The following is a 6,000-nucleotide window of genomic DNA, read 5'->3' as shown; positions in this document are numbered from 1 at the left end:
AAGTCATCTCCATAGATACTAAGGAACGGCAGATGTAGCATATATAGTAATTAGTTGGATTATAGGGTAGAGAGTGGAAAGTGTTCATGGATATTGGTTTTTTCTTTTTAGGTCGGTTGATGAGTAAATGGTCCATGCAATAAAACTTGTTTATGAGATATTAACATTAGGGGTGTTCGCGGTTTGGGTTGGTGCGGTTTGGGATGTAACCCAACCCAAACCGCAAATATACGGTTTGAAAATTTTCCAACCCAAACCGCACCGTAATTTTTCCCAAACCAACGCAACCCAAACCGCGCAAAACGGTTTGGTGCGGTTTGGGTTGCGGTTTAACCATTTTTTCCTCCGCGACATTACTTTTGTAATCTAAGATAAAAAAAATTTGTTAATAAGAGTCCAAATCGATATGAAGTTGAATGCATAATTAAACATATATAATGATTTATCAAAAATGTTCAAGTTTTTTACCTCGAACTTCTTTTTTCAATTTTATACTTGTATGTCACCTTCATAAGTGTATTTAATTTTATTTTATTTTTTAAATATGTAACATTGCGGTTTGCAGTGCGGTTTTGGTTTACAAAAATTAAAACCCAACCCAAACCGCAAACCGCGGTTTGCTTGAAATCATAACCCAAACCGCAATTTTAAAACCGCAAACCAACCCAAACCGCGAAAAAACGGTTTGGGTTGCGATTTGGTGCGGTCCATACCGCACTTTGAACAGTCCTAATTAACATTGTATAAGTCATAACTTCTTAGCCAATTTCTCATCTTATTGACATTTAGTTTATCTTGTTACTTCTTAGGAATTTTTATATATCTTTTTAGGGCTTTTCAGTTAGTTTGGTTCACATGGTTAGTTGATTGAAATGTGAATTAGTACTCTTCTTTGTATGATCTTTCTTTCTGTGCTTTTGCCATATTTTTAGGACTTAATATATCATGTTCAGAAGGTATGTTTGCACGATTCCAAATATGACGATCAAAGAAGAAGGTCAAAGACATTGGCGGATCTATCGTGGGTTCAGTGGATCTGCGGATGAAACTGGAATTTAGAGGAAAAGAATAAAGGTTTATGACAAAAAATGCACAAAATAATGAAAATCATATAGTATGGCTCAGTGGTTTGGCAACGTAAATTATAAGACCTTTGGCGTGCAAAGGTTGCGGGATCAAGCCCCTAATGTAGCATATGTTTTTTTTTCCTTATTTTTTATTATTGCAACTTATTTTTTTTTATTTCTTTGGTTTTTTTTTCCTAGTTTCTTAATGCTCTATTTTCTAGCTTTCCTTCTCAATTTATATATGTTCCCCTCCCACCAAGCAATAATACCTTGTTTCATTCCTCCTTTCTTTTCCCTTAAAAAACTCATCTTTTCTTCAAATTTCCTTGTTTAAGCAACCAATTATCGATGACATTAATAATTTATTAGCAAATTACATTACAAAGAGCTTATTGTCGGCCCCTCAAAAAAAAAAAAGAGCTCGTTGTGGGGTTTTTTTTTAATACTATATGTTAGATTTCACTTTTTTTATTGTCAATAATGGTATTTCATTTTTTTTCCTTTCACTTGTATTACCTCCGTTTTCTAAAGATCTTCCTTGTTACTGTTCCTACATATACCAAGGAGGATCCATTTGTGTGAGGTGTGAAGTAAGTAAAGTAGGAGAGAGAAAGGGTTAAGATAAATAAACAAATGAAAAGGGGTTAAAGGAGGAGAGAGAAAGGGGGTAAAATTGAATTAATAATGTAATGGTGGACCATATGATAGGGACATGAGAGGGTAAAAAAGGGAAAAAAATTCCAAATAAGGAATAAAGTAAAAAAAGGGAAGATCTTTTGGAAACGCACTTAAACGGAAAGAGGGAAGATCTTTAGGAAACGGAGGGGGTAAAAGTTAATAGAGTTTCCTATACTTATTTTCCTAGAAGGGAATATATCAAAACTTATCAATATATGGTAAAAAGAAAGAATTTTAATGCTTAATTTTAAAATAATAATTGTAAATACATATTTGTTGATCTCATTGAAAAATTAAAATTAAAAAATGCCAACTCAAAATACAAGCAACCAGTATAAGTGTTAATATTGCCTGCGATATATAAGGCTAATTTTGTTTTACATTTGAATAAGTTCGAACCCACATGTCGTAATTCCTGGATCCGCCACTATAAGACTAGCATGTGTTTTTTCACTTCTTTTTTATTATTGCAACTTTTTTTTTCTGACTTATGTTTTTTTATTTCTTTGGCTTTTTTTCTGTTTCTTAATGCTCCATTTTCTAGCTTTCCTTCTCAATTTATAAATGTTCCCCTCCCACCAAGTACTAATACCTTGTTTCATTCATCCTTTCTTTTCCCTTAAAAAACTCATCTTTTCTTCAAATTTTTCTTGTTTAAGCAATCAATTATCGATAGCATTAATAATTTATTAGCAAATTACAATACAAAGAGCTTATTGTCAGCCCCTCAAAAAAAAAAAGAGCCCATTGTTGGTGTTCATTTAATACTATATGTTAGATTTCACTTTTTTATCGTTAATAGTATTTCATTTTTTTTCCTTTCACTTGTGAAAGTTAATAGAGTTTCCTATACTTATTTTCCTAGAAGGGAACATATCAAAACTTATCAATATATGTTAAAAAGAAAGAGTTTTAATGCTTAATTTTAAAATAATAATTTTAAATACATATTTGTTGATCTCATTCAAAAATTAAAATTAAAAAGTGCCAACTTAAAATACAAGCAACCAGTATAAGTGTTAATATTGCCTGCGGCATATAAGGCTAGTTTTGTTCTATATTTGAATAAGTTCTGAAATAGCCCGTCCTAAATAGTATTACGTTAGGAATTAATGAAAGTCGTTAAGGATAATAAATACATATAGCTAAATAGTTGGATTTAGGATTTTCTTTTGAAAACCATTAGTCCCCAAACAAGTGTTATTAAAATAACTCTTTAATAGGAATTGAGATATGGAGATAGAAAGAAATGCTTAAAATAAACATATGTACAAGTTTTTAAGTTGGTATTAAAGCTTAAGAGGGGTTAATAAAGATAAAATAATAAGGTTGGACTGATCAGAAATTTCTGGATACACCTTTTTGGGGAATAGGAATTTGGGCCTAGGAAATTCCGTCCAACCTTGGAATAAACTATACCCTACTGTCTTAAATACCTATGGGAAGTTAGGGTTAAAATTGTAACATATGGAGCAAACCTCGAAAAAACCCAGAAGTTCTCTTCTCTCTCTCTACTCGCCTGCTCTGGTTCTTCTAGGTACATCACCACGACTTCACTTCTCTCTAAAAATCTTGCATCAAAACTTCCTAAATTTTACATGCAAATTAATATCTAAGTACTTCAGCTTGTGATAGATGTTGGCGAGTAATTTATACAAGCCAAAGATCCAAGGAAGCTAATCTAAAACAAGGAAGGAAGAATGTAGGTGAGGTAAGTGTTTTATAGGTTGTAACCTTATTTTTTTTGGTTGATTCTTGAAAGAAGTATCAAGGAATTGATGTTGAGATATAATTTTGGATATAGGTAGTAGAAAATACAGTAGATAAGCAAGAGTTCAAGGAGGATTAGGTGTGAGAAACTCGGAAAGAAGGCAAGGTACACAAGCATTACTCTAGAATACTCTATTTTGGGTTATATTTACGTTAATTGTTATGTGTGTTGTGATTGATACGAAAATGGGAGTTGCATATTGAATTATGTGATTTATAATTCTGTAAATACAATGATTTTAATGTTTAATTAAGTGCATGTGAAGTTTCCATTTATGTTTTGCCTATTTTGCTCTAAAACGTGATTTTGGACTTAAAGCTTTGTAATTCTTGAGTCAAATGCTTATTATGAAGCTAAGACTTAGAAATTACATTAGGACAATAGCTATATTGTTTTTAAATAGATAAATTATATGGTTAAAAGATTAAAGTAATAGATCTTAAGTCAAAGTACTAAAACCGAAAATTGTTATCATATTTGATAGAATGATTAATTTTTATAAATTGGGTCCCAACCAACCTTAACATGTTTAAGGCAGTAGCATTAGGGTCTATTAAGAGAATATAAAACCTATGTATCACCGTACTTGAAAACTTATACTATTTCAACTAGACTCCTAATCAAGAAAAATGCATTTTCCACATCCTAAACTTGTCTAATAAGAGTAATAATACAAAGAAAACAAATAGGGAACATAAACACACTTTTAATGACAAGTATCTCATAAAGAGGAAGGTCACAAAGCTAATCATAATATAAGAATCTTGAATTCTTAATTACGAAGAAGTAGAATAACGATTCATTCGTAAATCACACTAATTACCTTAATAAGGTGGAATTCTTAAGGGATGATATTTTTACTTAGAATACTTGATGTTTTTCTTTAAGAGTTAATACTTACTAATACATAACTAATTTGTTTAAAAAGGAAGAACTACTCTTGTTTTCCTAACAACTAAACGGTTTCTTTTATCTAAAGAAAGATGACTTCTTGTAAATTTTGTTATAAAATATTTCTTTCAAAAAAAAATCTCTTCTAGTGGGAACTTCACATGACACCACTGGTTGTTAAAATCTTTTTCTAAAGGAAAATGAGGTCTCCACAAAATTCCTAAGTATTCTTTATTTTCCGTATATGTTAATATTATAATTTCGCTATCATTTCCTTCTGTTAAGCGATTAGGGAAAGAAGCTGCCTTAGCAGGGATGAACATTTATGTGAAATTATAAGGAATATGATAAGTAATATGTATATGTATCAGGACATGTCCTGAAAGTCTTGCAAGCAGTTATGATAAGGAAGGGAGACGTCCCTCATCAGTCTAGAGACGTGATTAATATCTCTCTCTAGTCAGGTTCTCTTTTCCTAGTCAAGATTACGTGATTGCGAAGTTAAGTCGTAAGACTATTCATTATTCTCAACCGTTCAAATATAGGCATAAACGAAATATGTTAAATTTTGGAACTAGTTGGTATTGTGTTTTTGGAACGAAATCCAGAAAATAATTAATTTACGAAAAATCACTTTTACTTACTTCTTATGATGAGTGGATCTTGTGTACCAGCCTTGCTGATTAAATATCTTGTGGATTGTCTATTATGGTGGGGGCAGAGTCCCCTCATTTGCAAGATTAAGGAGAAAAGGTGGGAGGATCATCTTACTTGTCTAAGCTTGTGGATGAAGTAGTAGTAATAAGAAGAACGGAAGCGGGTAACCTAAACTACGTTACCTAAATAACTAATTTTGTTTAATATCAGCTATGTAAATTAATTAAGTTGGGAATTTAGTTTAAATCCTCTAGAATAGGATGTAATAATTAGTAACTACTTTTGTTGATATTAATTAGAGTAAGTATTATATCATGAAGCTACCTCTCTAGTAGTTGGAGGTAGTACTAGTAACACTCACACGCTTATTAGATGGTTAATGCATGCATAATAAGAGAATTATGGATTGGATTATAAGTTAAGCAACTAAGCGGATGGGCTGTTACAAGTTCGAACCCACGTGTCGTAGTTCCTGGATCCGCCACTAGTCAAAGAAGCATCAAGAAAGCCTCAAGGACCATCAAAAGAGCCAAAACGACATCAAGGAGAGAAAAATAAGGTGACCTGAGCGCCTAAGTTAGGCTACCCAGCCGGCTGACCTTGTAACAAACCTTAACACAACTCTTATCAAGGCGACCCGCCTTGGTTGTTGGGTTGACCCACCCGAGTCAGATCTAATCCGAGCGCTTGAATGTTGTTTTCCCCTAAATTTTCTCTTTTGATCTCGTTTTTCTATGAGAATATAATTGTAATCACACTAAGAAAAGCATCTTCCGTGCAATATAGCATCTCACACATGTGAGCTTTTTAATGTCATTAATTATAAAACTCTTTCATGTCATTATAACTGACTTGTATGATATATTTTTTATGGCAAACTCACTTGTATGTCATTATTACTAATTTTTATTTCATTACAACTCACTTCTAAGACAC

This window comes from Beta vulgaris, chromosome 3, assembly GCF_026745355.1.
Source record: "Beta vulgaris subsp. vulgaris cultivar EL10 chromosome 3, EL10.2, whole genome shotgun sequence".
Taxonomy (NCBI): Eukaryota; Viridiplantae; Streptophyta; class Magnoliopsida; order Caryophyllales; family Amaranthaceae; genus Beta; species Beta vulgaris.
Note: the sequence above shows the minus strand (reverse complement) of the source record.